The sequence below is a fragment of the Lolium perenne genome, chromosome 5, assembly GCF_019359855.2.
Source record: "Lolium perenne isolate Kyuss_39 chromosome 5, Kyuss_2.0, whole genome shotgun sequence".
In the NCBI taxonomy this organism is placed as follows: domain Eukaryota; kingdom Viridiplantae; phylum Streptophyta; class Magnoliopsida; order Poales; family Poaceae; genus Lolium; species Lolium perenne.
Genome location: NC_067248.2, coordinates 4,197,791 through 4,217,946, shown reverse-complemented (window position 1 = coordinate 4,217,946; position 20,156 = coordinate 4,197,791). Strand labels below are relative to the sequence as shown.

Below are 20,156 nucleotides of genomic sequence, written 5' to 3'. Positions count from 1 at the left end.
CGCCTCGAGGAGGAGATGCGGCAGGAGGCCAGGCGCCGCGCGGAGGAGGAGAGGCGCCAGAAGGCCAGGCGCCTCGCCTGGTAGGAGAGGAAGCTGCGCCTCAGGGAGGAGGCGCAACTCCGGGCTGCCGCGGCGGAGCAGCGGGCGGCTCCGGACCCGCACTCCGCCTGGGAGGAGGCCCTGTGGTCGCCGCGGCCGGAGTCCCCGGCGCAGTCGAGCCACAACAGTGCCTCGCCGCCCGGGGACGTCATCGACGCCGACGGCGATGACGCCCACAGGGACTAGGCGGCACACCGGCGGTGTCAACACCCGGATTTTTAAGTCCAGATGCCTATTATGCCATACATCGCAATCCCAGGAATATTGTTTTTGCGAGACATAATAGATTGATATCACAGAACATCATTCATTACAAACCATAATAGTCTTACAACAAGGGATCACATGATCCAGTCTTACAACAACAGTTGATCTATTGATCAATTACAAAACAAACAGCGGAAGAAACGTAGTAGCGGTCCATCTGTTCCACAGGCAACGCTTGACGTCAGGAGTAGTCCTAGTTATCATAGACGTCCTGCTGTCCATCTTCACGGTACTGGTGCTCCTCTTCATAGTCTGGCCATTTGAATAGCCAGGGACACAGCCATGAGTACTTTAAAGTACTCGCAAACTAATACTAGTGTAAGCACTATCAACAATGGTAAGGGGGTTCTAAGCTCTAGGTTCATTTGCATAAAGCCAGTTTTATTTCATAAGCACTTAGTAATAAAAGACTCTTTATTTGCCTAACTAACTCAAGTGGGAACATTAGTGTCAATCCCACAACTCTGTTGTGATTCAAGTCAAAGTCACCTTTCAAGTTCAAGTCACCAATCACTAGTCACATTTTGAAAAGTTCTGATGACGGAACAGTATGGCCTTTCCAACCGTCCATAACCGTGGACACGGCTATTCGAATAGGTTTACACTCTGCAGAGGTTGTACACTTGTGCCACAACTTTTGATTACATCCGTCAGGGATAGCCCTGAATAATCATACTCAGTATGCGGATCATCAACCATAACCTTTCACTTACATACCCTAGTATAGGCACCTCTCCCCATGAGCTTGGCCTCCCAGTGATGCCAATCTGCCATCCTGGGAACTGCACAGGGCTTGGGCCGGACATTCACCTCTTTTCAATGTCGTTTCCTTTGATTGTGGAGGCAGCTTTCAGCCTAACCCCTATGACGCTTGTTTAGAGGGAACCCATACTAAATTACATAAACTTCCAGTTAAGCCATACCCATAATCAGGTATTGTGGAGGTACTCTAAAATTGGAATGGTATCGCATCCGAACCCAACCATCAGTTTTTGTCAAAAATCACCAAGTCATTCCAGTCATATTCACCTTCAAAATCTTTCAATAGAATGACTCATCATTCCAAGGTTTTTCAAAGTCATTTGATTCATAAGTTCCCATCTAGAGTAATCAATTTTAGTTTTAGCACTAGCAACTAGTCATGAGGGGTGCTAACTAACTTGCAGCTCTCTAGGCTAAATTTGATACTCTTGTAGTACTCTATACTTAGACCAAAGTTAACTATAAAAGTAAGCTTGGATAATCAAAGTAAAAGCTTGTAAGAATAAAACTTGGGATTGGATCCTTAAACATAAAGTAAGGGTGTAATGGTGCCTTGCCCTAGTAGAGCTTTGCACTAGGGTAGCTTGCAAGAGTATAGCTTGCCTTGAGTGGTACAGTTGTCAAAATGTTCTTCTTCTTCCTCGTAGAAGGCCTCCTCCTCCTGGTAGTCCTCGGTACTAGCGTCTATAAACGGATACGAGGCATACCATCACCAAACAATACTTAAGTACTAGACTTAACACTCAAATGGTTCATACAAGCTATTCTAGCATCACAACATTACTAACATGGTGGGTGGCTTGGTTTTCTTTTTAACAAAAATAATTCCCTCTCATTGAAATATTTATTAGAGTTTGTATTTATTTCCTTTGAGAAATAATTTCCTCTCATTGAATCTTATTAAGATTTAATCTCCTCAATTAATAAGTGTGAGATTATGTTGACCAAGGTCAACACTTCACATTTATCATTTGGGAAAATGATTTAAATGAGGTATTACACCTCATGCAATTTAACACTACTATTGCAACAATTTAATATCTCTAAATAATCCACTATGAGGTGCTATAGACCAAAGTCAACACTTCATATGGAATTGCTTAGGACCATGATTTAAATGAGAGAGAACCTCTCATACAATTTAAGAAATACTTTTGGATAATTTTAAATGGACTAGAAATAGCCACATAGCCATTATTTTTTCTCTAGCCCATGATCATACAAACAACTATGTGATCTTTTTACATAAACATGTAGAGTGTGTGAAATGTGATTTATGAGAGTTGGAATCAACTCAAAATCACTTATGGTTGATTTTTAATAAATGTTTGAATTTGCAAAAGGCCCTGCCTTGTTATTTTTACTACATTAATTCTACAATGAATCTAAGGTTGAGACCAGTGTAGTTGTTTAGATAATTTTCTAAGCTTTCCAAATATATAAAATTTACCAAATTTGGTTCAGTAGATCTTCCTGAATTTAAATTTGAAGTTGGAACCATTATTGAATTTGGATTAAACTGAAATTCAAAATTTGAAATCGTGGGCTTGGCGGGAACAGCCTAACGGGCCAAAGGGGAGAAAAAGAACTGGGCCGGCCCAGCTACGCGTCCAGCGCGAGTGGGCTGCCTGACAAGGTGGGCTCCACCTGTCAGTGTAACTTAAACGCCGAAACGGTATGGTTCTATCTGGATCGCACGATTAGAACACGATCCAACGGATCATGTGCATCGTCGTCGATGGCGAGAGGTGGGCTTACTGGCGGCGTGGGTGGGGGGTCGGAGTGCTCACCGGAGCTCCGGCGATGGTCGGCGATGTGGGCGGCGACGTTGTCGAGGACGGCGGCTCGCCTGGTACCGGTGGCATCGCTGGAGGTGGCGCCAATCTTCTCCTCCTTCTGCGGCGGCTCCACGGGCTCTGGCGATGAAATTGGACGGCGACGGTGGCTAATGTCGAGGTGGAGATGGTCGAGGAGAGGTTCTGAGGGGAGGGGATGCTGGTGGTGTGAAGATTTGAGAGAGGGGAGGCCTCCTTTTATAGCGACGGGGCGAGGCCGTGGTGCTGCGGTGAGGTCATCCATGGCGACGCGGCTACAGGGGCGTAGAGGGGCTGGCGATGACGCAGGCGGGTTGGTGCTGTCAGTGCGGTCACGCCGGGCTTGACTGCGGTGAAAACGAGGCCGTGACGTGCTCGTGAGCTTGACGGGAGCTCACGGTACTGCGGCGGACGTCGGCGGCGGTGGCGTCGTCTACATCGTTCCCGCGGTCCAATGGGCGTGTCTGGGAGGTAGCAGGGTCAACGGCAAAGCTACTGGCGCGAGGAGGGAGCAGATGGAGGACGAGGGTGATGAGGCGAGTGCGTGCTCTGGCGCGTCCAGTGGCCTGCCTGTGCGCGTGCTGGCACGTTCTGGTCGGCATGGGCGCGGGCTGGCCAGGTCAGTGCACGCGTCTCCTCGGTCGATGGCGTGCACAAGCGTGACCAGGGGAGTGAGGTGAGTGTCCAGGACATGGTGAGGTGGGCTGGAGGGGAGAGGAGAGGGTGATGGCATGTGGAGTGGCATGGTCACCTCGGCATGGCCATGTCTTGGTGAGCAGTGAGATGGGAGAGGGTGCAGAGGCGATGCACTAATGCCAAGGGAGGTGCTAGGGTTCCAGGGCAGTCAGAGGTGGTCAGGTTGGACTTGGTCCACCCCTCAAAATCCAGCATGGGCACATATCTATATTATGCCCACAAGGTGTTTGACAAAATGGCCGAAAGAACTTTATTTTTGAATTTTGCCAAACTTTTTGGTGGATGTGATTCAAATAATGTTGGGAGCACAATGGTGGTGGTGGTGTACAAAATTGAGTGGATTTGTGAAAAACCAAAAGTGACATAATCTAGAATCTGTTTTGATGTTGCTTCTTGTCCTGCTTATCTTAAGAAATGGAGAAAGAATTTGCAGTGATGGTCTTGACCAAAGTTGTTCATCTTGGTGAGGTCTTGGATGATGTGCAAAGAGTTGGGAGGTTTTAGTTTAGAAAATTCTTAATCCAGGGGCTCAAAGTGGGTGTCAAGATATAATTTGCAGTTTTGACCAATATCATATGTGAGCTAGTTTTGAATTCTATTTTGATTTGATTTGAGTTTCTTTGATTCAAAAGTGGTTCTTAAGTGTTTAGTAACATTACCCAACCATTGGCACAAGTCAAATTGGCCTAGGTGTTGATTTGACAAAAATGGCCATAAGCACATATGTGGTGCTATTTGTATTTTTCTTATTCTTTTCTCTTTGATTTTCTTTGAACCAAAAGGTGTTGTGTTGTGTTCTTATGTACTATTTGAGTTTAGAATTGAGTTTCCTCATTTCAAACAAAGGAGGAGGGCTTAGGCTCAAATTTGTAATTTGGCCATTTACCCACATATGTCTCTCTTCCATTTGATTTTTATTTTCTTCTTATTTGGTTTCACTTTGGATTTGGCTTAGGGAGTACTAGGTTAGATTTGTTAAGGTTTTCAAATTATTCAAAACAAGTAGAACATGGCATAGGCCCACATTTTCAAATATGGCCATAGGCTCACATATGCCACTATGTTATTTTTATTTTCTCACTTTCTTAATTTCTCTTTGATGGTGAAAAAGAGAAAGGTTTAAGGGTTTAGGAACATTTCAAAATACTGCACACAAGCATCATGGCAAAACTCACAACATGTAGGCATGAGCACTATGCACATTATAGAACTCAAATAAAGTTTTTGTTCGTTCCAATTTTTGGAAAAAGGAAATTCATTTTCTTCTTTGTTTTAAAATTTGGGATGTTACAAACCCTTCCCCCTTAAACAAAATCTCGTCCCGAGATTTAAGAAAAGTTAGGTTCCTAAGAGAGATTGGGCAAAAAGGGTTAACAGGAAAACATACTCTGCATGGCATTGGGTGCTTCCTGGGCTTCAGTGGCATTCATGCGGTAGTAACGACCATTGCGGTTGTTCGGGTTCCTTCCGGTTGAGACACGGCGTTGCTGCTGAGCAGGTGCAGCGGTATTGGGGGCAGTCTTGGCCAACCTCTTGGGGCACTCATTGGAGTAGTGACCCACAATTCCACATTCATAACAAGTGATTGTTGACTTGTCCTTGGGGGCAATGGGTACAACATTGCTTCCAGTCCTTGGGGCAGTGTTGGTGTTGTTGTTGTTACTGGTATCGTTGTTGTTGTTGGGGTTGTTGTTGTTGTTGCCTCCGGGCTTCGGGGGTCCTCCATTGTTGTTGGTGTAGTTTGGGCGGTACGTCTGAGCAGGTGGCTTGTTGTGTCTTGGGGCAAATCCTCCAGATGAATTGTGGCGGTACTTCTGTGCATTGTTGGGTCCATTCTGGTGCATCATACGGCGCTTGCGGTTTTCATTGGCTTGGTGCAGCTTCCCTTCCATTTGGATGGCAGAATCCGCTAGGGCTTCCAGGTCAGCAAACGGAATGTTCACTAACACTGTCTGCATCTCGTCGTGCAGTCCATTCAGAAATCTTTCCTTCCTCTTCTCGTTGGTGTCGGTCTCATCCGGGGCGTACCTAGACAGAGTGAGGAATCTGTCACGGTATTCCACCACGGACATCCTTCCTTGCTTGAGTTCTCGGAACTCGTCTCTCATCTTCTTAATCAAACCCTGGGGCACATGGTACTTGCTGAACTTGAGTTTGAAGTCTTCCCAAGTCATCATCTGTCCTGCATTCATTGCGCGGGCACTAGTCCACCAGGCTCTGGCAGGTCCTGACAAGTAGTGGGTGGCAAACAGTACTTTCTCAGCGGCTTCTACTCCCGCAACTTCTAGGTTGTTCTCCATTGTTTGGAGCCAGTCATCTGCATCTAAGGGCTCTTCAGTCTTGCTAAACATGGGCGGATTAGTGTTTTGGAAATTCTTCAACTTGGATCCAGGGTGATCCTGATGTCCATGGCCTTGGTTGTTCTGGGCTAGCTGTTGCAGTACAACAATGTTGGCTTGTCTTTCAGCTCTTTCTACTTCTCGATCTGCCATCATCATTTGTAGCATCTGCAGCATTGCATCCTGGTTGGTGCTGCGGGTTGGAGGGGCCATCTGAACGTTTGAGGTAGATGATAAGATAAGAGGGAATTTTCTATGGCTTGTTTGGTTTAAGTTTGAAAAGTTCCAAAACTTGAAAACTTGAGTAGTGTTGAGGGGGTAAAAACCGTCAACACTTTTTCATTCATTCCAAACATCACACATTACAAAACTAACACACCGTTGGTTTTAAGAACCATTCATTCGTTCTACGATACATAGGGGACTGATACAAACTCACACCTATGAGAGTGCTCTAGTGATACTACTCTTCATCCGGAATGATGGGTTCTTCGTCTTCATGGATAATGTGCTTGGCGAAATGCGCGGGCGTTGTCCAACTCCTTGCGGGTCTTGTACAACATGAAGTCCAGGTAGGCAACATAGTGGTTCATCTCCGGGTGCGGTGGCATGGTTATTGGTCTTCCCATGGGATCATGTCTTGGGTAGTAAACAAAATGAGTGTTCTTGATCTTGTTCACATTCTGTCCACACAGACGGGCGAGTGCTTCTTGCATGGCTCTGGCTATTCCTTCCTTCCAAGTGTTCCCCCTTACAGAAAACCATACGGTTTCCCAAATTGGGGCTCCCAGCTTTCCTCTCAGATCTGCAGTAACTACCCACTGAGGTTGTTTTTCCGACTGATTATTGAGTGGTACTCCAAAGAATTCGGGGTACGGGCGTCCTAGATATTCAACCAGTTTCTCCAACTCCTTCTCGAACATTAGGTCTCCTCCGTGGCCAAGCTGGTAAGACTCATAGTGGTACTCCATCTGTGAGCAATTAGGATGCGTAAGTTAGAGAGGTGAGCAAGTGTGTCAAAATTTTATGTAGAATTACAAGGAAAAGTAGGGCATGGATTTCTCTTTTTGAAAAGATCACAAGGATAAGAGTGAGAATAAGTTTTCATAAATATTCACTTCATTTGTTTTGAAACTAAGTTTTTCAGACGTCCATTCTAACTAGGGTCTCCTAAGGTCAAACAATGGCTCTGATACCAACTTGTCAACACCCGGATTTTTAAGTCCAGATGCCTATTATGCCATACATCGCAATCCCAGGAATATTGTTTTTGCGAGACATAATAGATTGATATCACAGAACATCATTCATTACAAACCATAATAGTCTTACAACAAGGGATCACATGATCCAGTCTTACAACAACAGTTGATCTATTGATCAATTACAAAACAAACAGCGGAAGAAACGTAGTAGCGGTCCATCTGTTCCACAGGCAACGCTTGACGTCAGGAGTAGTCCTAGTTATCATAGACGTCCTGCTGTCCATCTTCACGGTACTGGTGCTCCTCTTCATAGTCTGACCATTTGAATAGCCAGGGACACAGCCATGAGTACTTTAAAGTACTCGCAAACTAATACTAGTGTAAGCACTATCAACAATGGTAAGGGGGTTCTAAGCTCTAGGTTCATTTGCATAAAGCCAGTTTTATTTCATAAGCACTTAGTAATAAAAGACTCTTTATTTGCCTAACTAACTCAAGTGGGAACATTAGTGTCATTCCCACAACTCTGTTGTGATTCAAGTCAAAGGCACCTTTCAAGTTCAAGTCACCAATCACTAGTCACATTTTGAAAAGTTCTGATGACGGAACAGTATGGCCTTTCCAACCGTCCATAACCGTGGACACGGCTATTCGAATAGGTTTACACTCTGCAGAGGTTGTACACTTGTGCCACAACTTTTGATTACATCCGTCAGGGATAGCCCTGAATAATCATACTCAGTATGCGGATCATCAACCATAACCTTTCACTTACATACCCTAGTATAGGCACCTCTCCCCATGAGCTTGGCCTCCCAGTGATGCCAATCTGCCATCCTGGGAACTGCACAGGGCTTGGGCCGGACATTCACCTCTTTTCAACGTCGTTTCCTTTGATTGTGGAGGCAGCTTTCAGCCTAACCCCTATGCCGCTTGTTTAGAGGGAACCCATACTAAAGTACATAAACTTCCAGTTAAGCCCTACCCATAATCAGGTATTGTGGGGGTACTCTAAAATTGGAATGGTATCGCATCCGAACCCAACCATCAGTTTTTGTCAAAAATCACCAAGTCATTCCAGTCATATTCACCTTCAAAATCTTTCAATAGAATGACTCATCATTCCAAGGTTTTTCAAAGTCATTTGATTCACAAGTTCCCATCTAGAGTAATCAATTTTAGTTTTAGCACTAGCAACTAGTCATGAGGGGTGCTAACTAACTTGCAGCTCTCTAGGCTAAATTTGATACTCTTGTAGTACTCTATACTTAGACCAAAGTTAACTATAAAAGTAAGCTTGGATAATCAAAGTAAAAGCTTGTAAGAATAAAACTTGGGATTGGATCCTTAAACATAAAGTAAGGGTGTAATGGTGCCTTGCCCTAGTAGAGCTTTGCACTAGGGTAGCTTGCAAGAGTATAGCTTGCCTTGAGTGGTACAGTTGTCAAAATGTTCTTCTTCTTCCTCGTAGAAGGCCTCCTCCTCCTGGTAGTCCTCGGTACTAGCGTCTATAAATGGATACGAGGCATACCATCACCAAACAATACTTAAGTACTAGACTTAACACTCAAATGGTTCATACAAGCTATTCTAGCATCACAACATTACTAACATGGTGGGTGGCTTGGTTTTCTTTTTAAGAAAAATAATTCCCTCTCATTGAAATATTTATTAGGGTTTGTATTTATTTCCTTTGAGAAATAATTTCCTCTCATTGAATCTTATTAAGATTTAATCTCCTCAATTAATAAGTGTGAGATTATGTTGACCAAGGTCAACACTTCACATTTATCATTTGGGAAAATGATTTAAATGAGGTATTACACCTCATGCAATTTAACACTACTATTGCAACAATTTAATATCTCTAAATAATCCACTATGAGGTGCTATAGACCAAAGTCAACACTTCATATGGAATTGCTTAGGACCATGATTTAAATGAGAGAGAACCTCTCATACAATTTAAGAAATACTTTTGGATAATTTTAAATGGACTAGAAATAGCCACATAGCCATTATTTTGCTCTAGCCCATGATCATACAAACAACTATGTGATCTTTTTACATAAACATGTAGAGTATGTGAAATGTGATTTATGAGAGTTGGAATCAACTCAAAATCACTTATGGTTGATTTTTAATAAATGATTGAATTTGCAAAAGGCCCTGCCTTGTTATTTTTACTACATTAATTCTACAATGAATCTAAGGTTGAGACCAGTGTAGTTGTTTAGATAATTTTCTAAGCTTTCCAAATATATAAAATTTACCAAATTTGGTTCAGTAGATCTTCCTGAATTTAAATTTGAAGTTGGAACCAGTATTGAATTTGGATTAAACTGAAATTCAAAATTTGAAATCGTGGGCTTTGCGGGAACAGCCTAACGGGCCAAAGGGGGGAAAAAGAACTGGGCCGGCCCAGGTACGCGTCCAGCGCGAGTGGGCTTCCTGACAAGGTGGGCTCCACCTGTCAGCGTAACTTAAACGCCGAAACGGTATGGTTCTATCTGGATCGCACGATTAGAACACGATCCAACGAATCATGTGCATCGTCGTCGACGGCGAGAGGTGGGCTTACTGGCGGCGTGGGTGGGGGGTCGGAGTGCTCACCGGAGCTCCGGCGATGGTCGGCGATGTGCGCGGCGATGTTGTCGAGGACGGCGGCTCGCCTGGTACCGGTGGCATCGCTGGAGGTGGCGCCAATCTTCTCCTCCTTCTGCGGCGGCTCCACGGGCTCCGGCGATGAAATTGGAGGGCGACGATGGCTAATGTCGAGGTGGAGATGGTCGAGGAGAGGTTCTGAGGGGAGGGGATGCTGGTGGTGTGAAGATTTGAGAGAGGGGAGGCCTCCTTTTATAGCGGCGGGGCGAGGCCGTGGTGCTGCGGTGAGGTCATCCATGGCGACGCGGCTACAGGGGCGCAGAGGGGCTGGCGATGACGCAGGCGGGTTGGTGCTGTCAGTGCGGTCACGCCGGGCTTGACTGCGGTGAAAACGAGGCCGTGACGTGCTCGTGAGCTTGACGGGAGCTCACGGTACTGCGGCGGACGTCGGCGACGGTGGCGTCGTCTACAGCGTTCCCGCGGTCCAATGGGCGTGTCTGGGAGGTAGCAGGGTCAACGGCGAAGCTACTGGCGCGAGGAGGGAGCAGATGGAGGACGAGGGTGACGAGGCGAGTGCGTGCTCTGGCGCGTCCAGTGGCCTGCCTGTGCGCGTGCTGGCACGTTCTGGTCGGCATGGGCGCGGGCTGGCCAGGTCAGTGCACGCGTCTCCTCGGTCGATGGCGTGCACAAGCGTGACCAGGGGAGTGAGGTGAGTGTCCAGGACATGGTGAGGTGGGCTGGAGGGGAGAGGAGAGGGTGATGGCATGTGGAGTGGCATGGTCACCTCGGCATGGCCATGTCTTTGTGAGCAGTGAGATGGGAGAGGGTGCAGAGGCGATGCACTGATGCCAAGGGAGGTGCTAGGGTTCCAGGGCAGTCAGAGGTGGTCAGGTTGGACTTGGTCCACCCCTCAAAATCCAGCATGGGCACATATCTATATTATGCCCACAAGGTGTTTGACAAAATGGCCGAAAGAACTTTATTTTTGAATTTTGCCAAACTTTTTGGTGGATGTGATTCAAATAATGTTGGGAGCACAATGGTGGTGGTGGTGTGCAAAATTGAGTGGATTTGTGAAAAACCAAAAGTGACATAATCTAGAATCTGTTTTGATGTTGCTTCTTGTCCTGCTTATCTTAAGAAATGGAGAAAGAATTTGCAGTGATGGTCTTGACCAAAGTTGTTCATCTTGGTGAGGTCTTGGATGATGTGCAAAGAGTTGGGAGGTTTTAGTTTAGAAAATTCTTAATCCAGGGGCTCAAAGTGGGTGTCAAGATATAATTTGCAGTTTTGACCAATATCATATGTGAGCTAGTTTTGAATTCTATTTTGATTTGATTTGAGTTTCTTTGATTCAAAAGTGGTTCTTAAGTGTTTAGTAACATTACCCAACCATTGGCACAAGTCAAATTGGCCTAGGTGTTGATTTGACAAAAATGGCCATAAGCACATATGTGGTGCTATTTGTATTTTTCTTATTCTTTTCTCTTTGATTTTCTTTGAACCAAAAGGTGTTGTGTTGTGTTCTTATGTACTATTTGAGTTTAGAATTGAGTTTCCTCATTTCAAACAAAGGAGGAGGGCTTAGGGTCAAATTTGTAATTTGGCCATTTACCCACATATGTCTCTCTTCCATTTGATTTTTATTTTCTTCTTATTTGGTTTCACTTTGGATTTGGCTTAGGGAGTACTAGGTTAGATTTGTTAAGGTTTTCAAATTATTCAAAACAAGTAGAACATGGCATAGGCCCACATTTTCAAATATGGCCATAGGCTCACATATGCCACTATGTTATTTTTATTTTCTCACTTTCTTAATTTCTCTTTGATGGTGAAAAAGAGAAAGGTTTAAGGGTTTAGGAACATTTCAAAATACTGCACACAAGCATCATGGCAAAACTCACAATATGTAGGCATGAGCACTATGCACATTATAGAACTCAAATAAAGTTTTTGTTGGTTCCAATTTTTGGAAAAAGGAAATTCATTTTCTTCTTTGTTTTAAAATTTGGGATGTTACAGGCGGCCACCGCGTCCTCCTCAAACCCTAATAGAGGGTTATTTATTTATTTTTAATTTTAAAGCCCATATAGAGGGCTTCTTTTGGTAGTTTAAATTTGCTCAAAATGGGCATATTTACAAATTTGCCCAAAATAGGGCATATGTTTAATGATACTTCGTTTAGGTTTAAATTTTTCTTTGTTTTTTATTTTTTTACATATGCGATGCGTCCGCGCGTTAGGCGCAGCGTGCGACCCAAACAGACACGCGGATGCGGGCCGTTGTCCGAGTGTCCACGCAGCCACCCAAACGGCAAAAAACGAATGATCCAGCGCGTCCGTTTAGATCGCCGCGTTGAAGATGCCCTGAGAACAAGTGCTCAAATCGATATAGTACATACCAAAGACATAACCCGCCAAGATCATCAGACATATCTCCATAATCTTTTGTGCCTCTGATGATCTTTTGTGCATCCTACTGACTTCTCGATTTCCACTTTGGTACCACGATACTGACAGAAGATCTTTACCTAACAACCCTAAATATGAGTCCGTCAATTGTTTTTAGCCTAGAGTTGTACAACCTGGTGAAATATGACGGCATCTTACCGCTGAACCCGGCCTCCATAGTGGCCCCGATAACGATTTGGGAGCCGGGAGCGAAAATGGGCTCACACCAGCGCGCTTCAAACGGCGCCGGTGATTTTTCGAGCCCAATAGAAGCGCCGGCAACCTGTGCCGGCCCCTTGTCGAAGGGCGCGAATCGGGCGCGCCGACGCCTCGCGGAATGACGGTTTTCGCGGGTGGGGGCGCCTTGTCAGCGAGAGGACGCGGCGGTTCGCATCGGAAACGACGTGGGCAGGTTGGTCATCGGCGTTAATGGCCTTCCGCGCGGAAACCCAAACGGCGAGAGCGGCGACTGGCCACGCGGCGTCCACCTACCTTATCCACGCACCTTCAATGCGCGTCCGCCGCCTCCCTTAAAAACACCAGCGGTGCGCACTTCTCCCTGTTCCCCGCCGTCCAACCCTAGCCGCCGCCGTCCAACCACCGCGCAGACCTCCCACGCACCCCACTGACGATGGCACACAACGACCAGGCCGGCGGCAGCGGCGGCGGCGTGCTGCGCTCATCGCAACTTAGCCTCGACGAGGCCGACGTACTGTACTGGCACCACATTCCCGTGCCAGTACAGTACAAATTGCCGCAAGGCTGGCACGTCTCCAACGACGGCTTCGTCGTGCCGCCGCCGCCACCGCCAGGAGCACAGACGCGGGCCCTCGCCAGGGAACGACGGAGCCTGATGACGCTGGAGGAGAGGAGCTTGCCGGACAACGCTCTCGACAGCCCGTCCTGGGCACTGTGTTTCGAACACGAGCGCGCAGTCGAGCTCACGCGGACCGCCAACCGCTCGAACGGCCTCTTCAACACCGACGGCCGTCGTGCCTGGTGGTATGGCCGCGACATCGACAACACGCTCCACCAGTACGGCTTCCGCCAGCGCGTCCGCGGCGATAGGCAACGGGACCCGGTGTACTTCCCGCAGGCGGTGTGCATGACGCCGGCGCCGACACTGCAGAGGGCGCCAGAAAGGACCACGGTGTCCGGAAGCTCGCGCACCGGATCGTCGTCTGCCGTCGAGCGCACGCGCTCGGCCGTGCCTGCACCTCCTTCTGGAGGCGTCACCATCCGCGACAAGGCGCGCGCCCTCTGCTCCGGCCCGTCGGATGACAGGGTCGGGCCGCCGCCCCCGCGTCAAGGAGGAGGATGCCGTGGCCTCGCCACCACTTCCGCCGGCGAAGAAGAAATGGTGGGAGAAGGAGGCCGAGGCGGCTCTCTGTGGCGACGGCGACGACGAGGAGTTCCCCGTCCTACAGTTCATGGTCGGCCGCTCAGTCGATGAAGACTACCGGCACATTATGCTGGACCCGCGACAGGCGGCGGTGTGGTCCGCCAGGGACCACGGCGCCAACTACGTCGACCTCGCCGGACCATCGGAGCTGCCGGCGCCAAAGGAGGAGAAGGCTGACGAGGAGGAGGCCGACGAGGACGACAACTGGTCCTTCAGGCCATCCAGCAACGACGGCGATGACCTGGACTTCAGCGCCTTCGACTCCTAGCACCGCTAGATGTTTTTTTAGTTTTTTAGTTTGAACTCGCATTAAATTTGTATAAATTTTCGATCGAACTTCATATGAATATCGTTTTTAAAATTTAAATTTAACTTTCTAAATCTATCGGGGCCGCCGGTCTGGAGCGCCGGTGTGGGAGCAGCATCCCCAAATAGAGGATGCTCTGCCGGCGCCCCTCATACAGCAGTGCCGGTGCCCCTGCCGGTGCCTATTTGGTGGACGCTGGTGGAGATGCTCTAAGTCTCCCTCCTCTTCTTCCCCATCTCATCTCTTTCTCCCAAATCTCTCTCTCTCTCTCAACAGAGCTCTGATACACTTGTTATAATTTATGGGATTATACCATCTCGTAAAGTAGACAGGGAGACAATATTTTTCAACGAGATATAGTGGATCGACGCCTAAATTCCCGGGCAATACAACCAAGGGAATAGCCCCAAGACCTTCAGATACATCTCGATCATCGCAGCGCTGCCAGTATGGTCACCCCTATCATCTTCTTTGTAGCCTACCAGCTTCGTCTCGTCCCTACCCAATCCCGTGGTGCCTTTATATAGATGCCCAGGTTAATTGTGTATGAGTACACCATCTAACACTCCGCATATTTGAATTTCAACTAAGCTACAGGAGGGTATGAACCCCCGGATCTAGGCGAGAGCGTATACAGATATTTAACCCTCCGCATATTTGAATTTTAACTAAGAGGGTATACACATATTCAACACCAATTCTTACATAAAACACAAAATGATAGATAAAATTAAATAACATAGTGAATAAATAATGTGTTCACCGTAAAATTTATATATGATGTGTCAGTCAACTCACGTATGTGTAGCAATGCCATATCTAACCATATGAAATTATTGATCAATGTACGATAACATAAATATTGTGTTGAATCGTACCAGGTAAACAATTCCATATGCGCCACCACCAAGTTTCCGGTGCTCAGAGAAACTACACGTGATTTCGTCTAGTTCAGCCAGCGATACAGGCTTTGGTGCGCTGGGTGTGTTCTCCATGTTACTACCTTATAAATTTCTGGTAGAAAGATGAAACGAAAGGTGTTACCTGAAAGTAAATAAATGTTTAGATTTGTAGATAGAATATGCTCGCCCCAATGGTCTAGCAATGGACAAAGGCAGATACATGCACAAGCAGATGGAAGTGGAGCAGAAGAACATGCAGTATTAGCTGAGCATAGCTTACTTGCGCAGAGACAGTTTGGTTCCTGCCTCCCCGTAGATCGAACAACTCGATTTCCGCAACAATCTCGGCAGACACAGTTTCCGGTTCCTGCAGAAATCCGGGACCCTAGTTTCTTGAAAAACTAGAATGGTTCGTACAGGAGGTGATCAATGGCAAGAAGCAATGGCGCGACTAGGTAGGAATGGAGCCTTGTGACCCTTTTGTTGAGTTGCAATCTACAGGTCAACAAGTAATCTCTACCTCCAATTAACGATAGGACTACAATGCGGCACTGCTGACTGCCGCGGTGGCTGGGTTGCCGCATGTCCACGAGTTGCGCGCTGTGGTCGGCCGTGCACTATGCGTCTGTCTCATTCCCTTCGTTTTTTTCAACTCGTCCGATTCTTCCAGTAATATGAACACATCTTCCGCCGTATACTGCACATCGTACAAGGTCCCCTTCATGCTTGCGTGCTATGAGCCTATGACCCACTCCCCTGTTCAAACGTGCGTGCGAGAAGCTGCCGGTAAGTTGACTGAAAATAAGTCTCCGGAGAATCTTCCACTGCGCGAGTGATTCGGCAGATTGATTTTTAAATTTTAAATATTATTGATCTTTAGTTGATCTACTGTTTTATACTTAGTTTTTTAGTTCGTTTCTATTGACTCAACTCCTCCTCGTACTTTGCTCAAACTCGTTGCACTTCAATCTTGGAGGTAATTTTTGAGTGTTTTGCTATCTAAAGTGTACTATTCTTTATTTTCCCTATCTTATGTAAATTGGCTGAGCGTCTCATATTAAAAGGACTCAACACTCGCTAACTGCGTAAATATTTCTGTCTCTCGAATTAGAAGCATAAAAGCCAGTCTCGTTTTTATTCATTTGCAAATTTCACTCGCTAGCTTAGGAATCGTAGAATTTATTGACTTACCTTGGTTTCCCTGATGATATAAGATTTCCTTTATTAAATATATATATATCCACCTCTCCTTGCAGAAAGAGGACACCATTGCTAGTTAAAATTTGGGTTTCAATTCCGTTAAAGATCAAAAAATACATATCCATGACAAAAAAAAAATCGCCCAGCCCTGTATGCGCACTGCAAGGAAACGACCCTTCAGTAGCATTTTGTGGAAACAATATTCCATTGAAACTGGAAAAAACACATGAGTATTTGGATGACTACTAAGCAATATAACACAAGTCGCTGATAGTAAGAGAGAAGCGGCCGGCTCGCTGCCATGAGATCCTGTGTACCCGTCCCGGCCATACCGACGAGCGGTCCGGCTCGCTGCCATAAGATCTTGTGGAGCCGGGTCTTCCTCCTCCCGGATCTGTTGTAGGACCCTGCGTACGCCGTTGATTCGCCCCTGTGATCCAATGATTCGAGGCCGGGCACGACGCTCCGTGTCAAAACATAGAGACCCACCTAGAGGGCCTCGACTGTTAAGACCGGTACGTTTACATGAGGTGTGTGTATACCGCCCATGTTTGTGTAACGTGTTTTGTAACCCGTCGTGCACATATATATGCAATTGGCCCCTTTCGTGCTCCTCTTCTCTCCGCGCCGCCGTCGAGAGATCCACTCACCAGTATAAATTGGGCTTTCTTCCTTATCCGTATACTCTGGTACCTCTCTCTCTCTATGATCTGCAAGTATTTGGGGAAAACAGAAATGAGAGTCACATGGCTCCAATCCAAGAGCAGAGTCACATTGGCGGTCACAGAACAAGAGTCTGTAGACACACTGATCATGTAATATACAAATGATAGGGTCGATGATATATTCAGATCATAAATCTCGGAGGCATATGATCCGCCCAAATATTTGAACCGTAGCCTAGGAAAGTAAGCCAATGAAAATAGGGAAATGCAGAGGGGCTCCCGGATGCCACACACCCCTATAGTTGGAAAAATAAAAAGATAAATTAAAAAAAGTTCAAAAAAATTCAAACTTTTTTAGGAATCAAAGATAACCAGGTATTGTACTTGAAACAAAATATTTCCCTAGGTAATTACTTTTATTGTATCCTGGGTTAAAAAAAGAAACTCGAAACGCCCCATGACCAGATACTATTCACTATATATTTGTAATAATTTTGTCTTTTTTGCCCTGGAGACCATGGGAATAATTTCGTTTCCAAATATATTTTTTATGAGTACAAACTTGATCATCCTTGGTTTCCAGGAAAATTCAAAAAAAAATTGACTTTTTTAAATTACTATAATTTTTTAGTCTATAGGGGTGCGTTGCACCCGGGAGCCAAAAGTCCGCTTCCAATGAAAATAGCCTTTCTACCCGAAGGACTAGCACAATGAATATAGCATATTTAGATCATGCGCCTTCTTAGTCCCAGTTTTAGCTCAAATGTTGTTCTCCTCCAATTTCCTATACTACACAGTCGGTAGATTGGTTTTACATTTGGAAACACAAGTCTCTATAGTCCAAAATGGAAGTATTTATACAATGGACATTTCTGCAGTCCTCACTACTCTTCATGCGATTAACATTCACCAACTCATTTCGTGAAGCTTTCACACCATTCTGTTCTCTACCTTTTCTCCTTGCAACGGAAAATAAAACATGGATAGGTAATGATCACATGATTTTGCATTGAAGATAAAACATATTCTGGATGAGTTTGTCCACACTTATCGCATGTTTAGCTGACAAAAGCTATATAAATAACCCTACATATGCACACATGCCTTGGGAATCAGGATGCCAACTTGACGTGTTCAAAACTTTTTGGTGGATGTGATTCAAATAATGTTGGGAGCACAATGGTGGTGGTGGTGTACAAAATTGAGTGGATTTGTGAAAAACCAAAAGTGACATAATCTAGAATCTGTTTTGATGTTGCTTCTTGTCCTGCTTATCTTAAGAAATGGAGAAAGAATTTGCAGTGATGGTCTTGACCAAAGTTGTTCATCTTGGTGAGGTCTTGGATGATGTGCAAAGAGTTGGGAGGTTTTAGTTTAGAAAATTCTTAATCCAGGGGCTCAAAGTGGGTGTCAAGATATAATTTGCAGTTTTGACCAATATCATATGTGAGCTAGTTTTGAATTCTATTTTGATTTGATTTGAGTTTCTTTGATTCAAAAGTGGTTCTTAAGTGTTTAGTAACATTACCCAACCATTGGCACAAGTCAAATTGGCCTAGGTGTTGATTTGACAAAAATGGCCATAAGCACATATGTGGTGCTATTTGTATTTTTCTTATTCTTTTCTCTTTGATTTTCTTTGAACCAAAAGGTGTTGTGTTGTGTTCTTATGTACTATTTGAGTTTAGAATTGAGTTTCCTCATTTCAAACAAAGGAGGAGGGCTTAGGCTCAAATTTGTAATTTGGCCATTTACCCACATATGTCTCTCTTCCATTTGATTTTTATTTTCTTCTTATTTGGTTTCACTTTGGATTTGGCTTAGGGAGTACTAGGTTAGATTTGTTAAGGTTTTCAAATTATTCAAAACAAGTAGAACATGGCATAGGCCCACATTTTCAAATATGGCCATAGGCTCACATATGCCACTATGTTATTTTTATTTTCTCACTTTCTTAATTTCTCTTTGATGGTGAAAAAGAGAAAGGTTTAAGGGTTTAGGAACATTTCAAAATACTGCACACAAGCATCATGGCAAAACTCACAACATGTAGGCATGAGCACTATGCACATTATAGAACTCAAATAAAGTTTTTGTTCGTTCCAATTTTTGGAAAAAGGAAATTCATTTTCTTCTTTGTTTTAAAATTTGGGATGTTACAAACCCTTCCCCCTTAAACAAAATCTCGTCCCGAGATTTAAGAAAAGTTAGGTTCCTAAGAGAGATTGGGCAAAAAGGGTTAACAGGAAAACATACTCTGCATGGCATTGGGTGCTTCCTGGGCTTCAGTGGCATTCATGCGGTAGTAACGACCATTGCGGTTGTTCGGGTTCCTTCCGGTTGAGACACGGCGTTGCTGCTGAGCAGGTGCAGCGGTATTGGGGGCAGTCTTGGCCAACCTCTTGGGGCACTCATTGGAGTAGTGACCCACAATTCCACATTCATAACAAGTGATTGTTGACTTGTCCTTGGGGGCAATGGGTACAACATTGCTTCCAGTCCTTGGGGCAGTGTTGGTGTTGTTGTTGTTACTGGTATCGTTGTTGTTGTTGGGGTTGTTGTTGTTGTTGCCTCCGGGCTTCGGGGGTCCTCCATTGTTGTTGGTGTAGTTTGGGCGGTACGTCTGAGCAGGTGGCTTGTTGTGTCTTGGGGCAAATCCTCCAGATGAATTGTGGCGGTACTTCTGTGCATTGTTGGGTCCATTCTGGTGCATCATACGGCGCTTGCGGTTTTCATTGGCTTGGTGCAGCTTCCCTTCCATTTGGATGGCAGAATCCGCTAGGGCTTCCAGGTCAGCAAACGGAATGTTCACTAACACTGTCTGCATCTCGTCGTGCAGTCCATTCAGAAATCTTTCCTTCCTCTTCTCGTTGGTGTCGGTCTCATCCGGGGCGTACCTAGACAGAGTGAGGAATCTGTCACGGTATTCCACCACGGACATCCTTCCTTGCTTGAGTTCTCGGAACTCGTCTCTCATCTTCTTAATCAAACCCTGGGGCACATGGTACTTGCTGAACTTGAGTTTGAAGTCTTCCCAAGTCATCATCTGTCCTGCATTCATTGCGCGGGCACTAGTCCACCAGGCTCTGGCAGGTCCTGACAAGTAGTGGGTGGCAACAAGATTTTCTCAGCGGCTTCTACTCCCGCAACTTCTAGGTTGTTCTCCATTGTTTGGAGCCAGTCATCTGCATCTAAGGGCTCTTCAGTCTTGCTAAACATGGGCGGATTAGTGTTTTGGAAATTCTTCAACTTGGATCCAGGGTGATCCTGATGTCCATGGCCTTGGTTGTTCTGGGCTAGCTGTTGCAGTACAACAAGGTTGGCTTGTCTTTCAGCTCTTTCTACTTCTCGATCTGCCATCATCATTTGTAGCATCTGCAGCATTGCATCCTGGTTGGTGCTGCGGGTTGGAGGGGCCATCTGAACGTTTGAGGTAGATGATAA

The 20,156-nt window shown here is 45.6% G+C and overlaps 1 protein-coding gene across 5 annotated transcripts in view; it reads right to left on the bottom strand.

The window, feature by feature from the left end:
* Positions 1-15,282, bottom strand: part of LOC127326310 (uncharacterized) — a 30,774-nt gene extending 15,492 nt beyond the window's left edge. For 4 of the 5 annotated variants that reach the window (XR_011744502.1, XM_071819714.1, XM_071819716.1 and 1 more), the window contains exons 1-2: positions 15,128-15,282; positions 14,824-14,959 (exon numbers count right to left, since the gene is read on the bottom strand). The gene's annotated coding sequence lies outside the window, so the exon portion shown is untranslated. Of the gene's footprint in view, positions 1-14,823; positions 14,990-15,127 lie in introns of all 5 variants that reach the window. The other variant, XM_071819715.1, reaches the window with a different exon arrangement.
* Between the last annotated feature and the right edge of the window lie 4,874 nt (positions 15,283-20,156).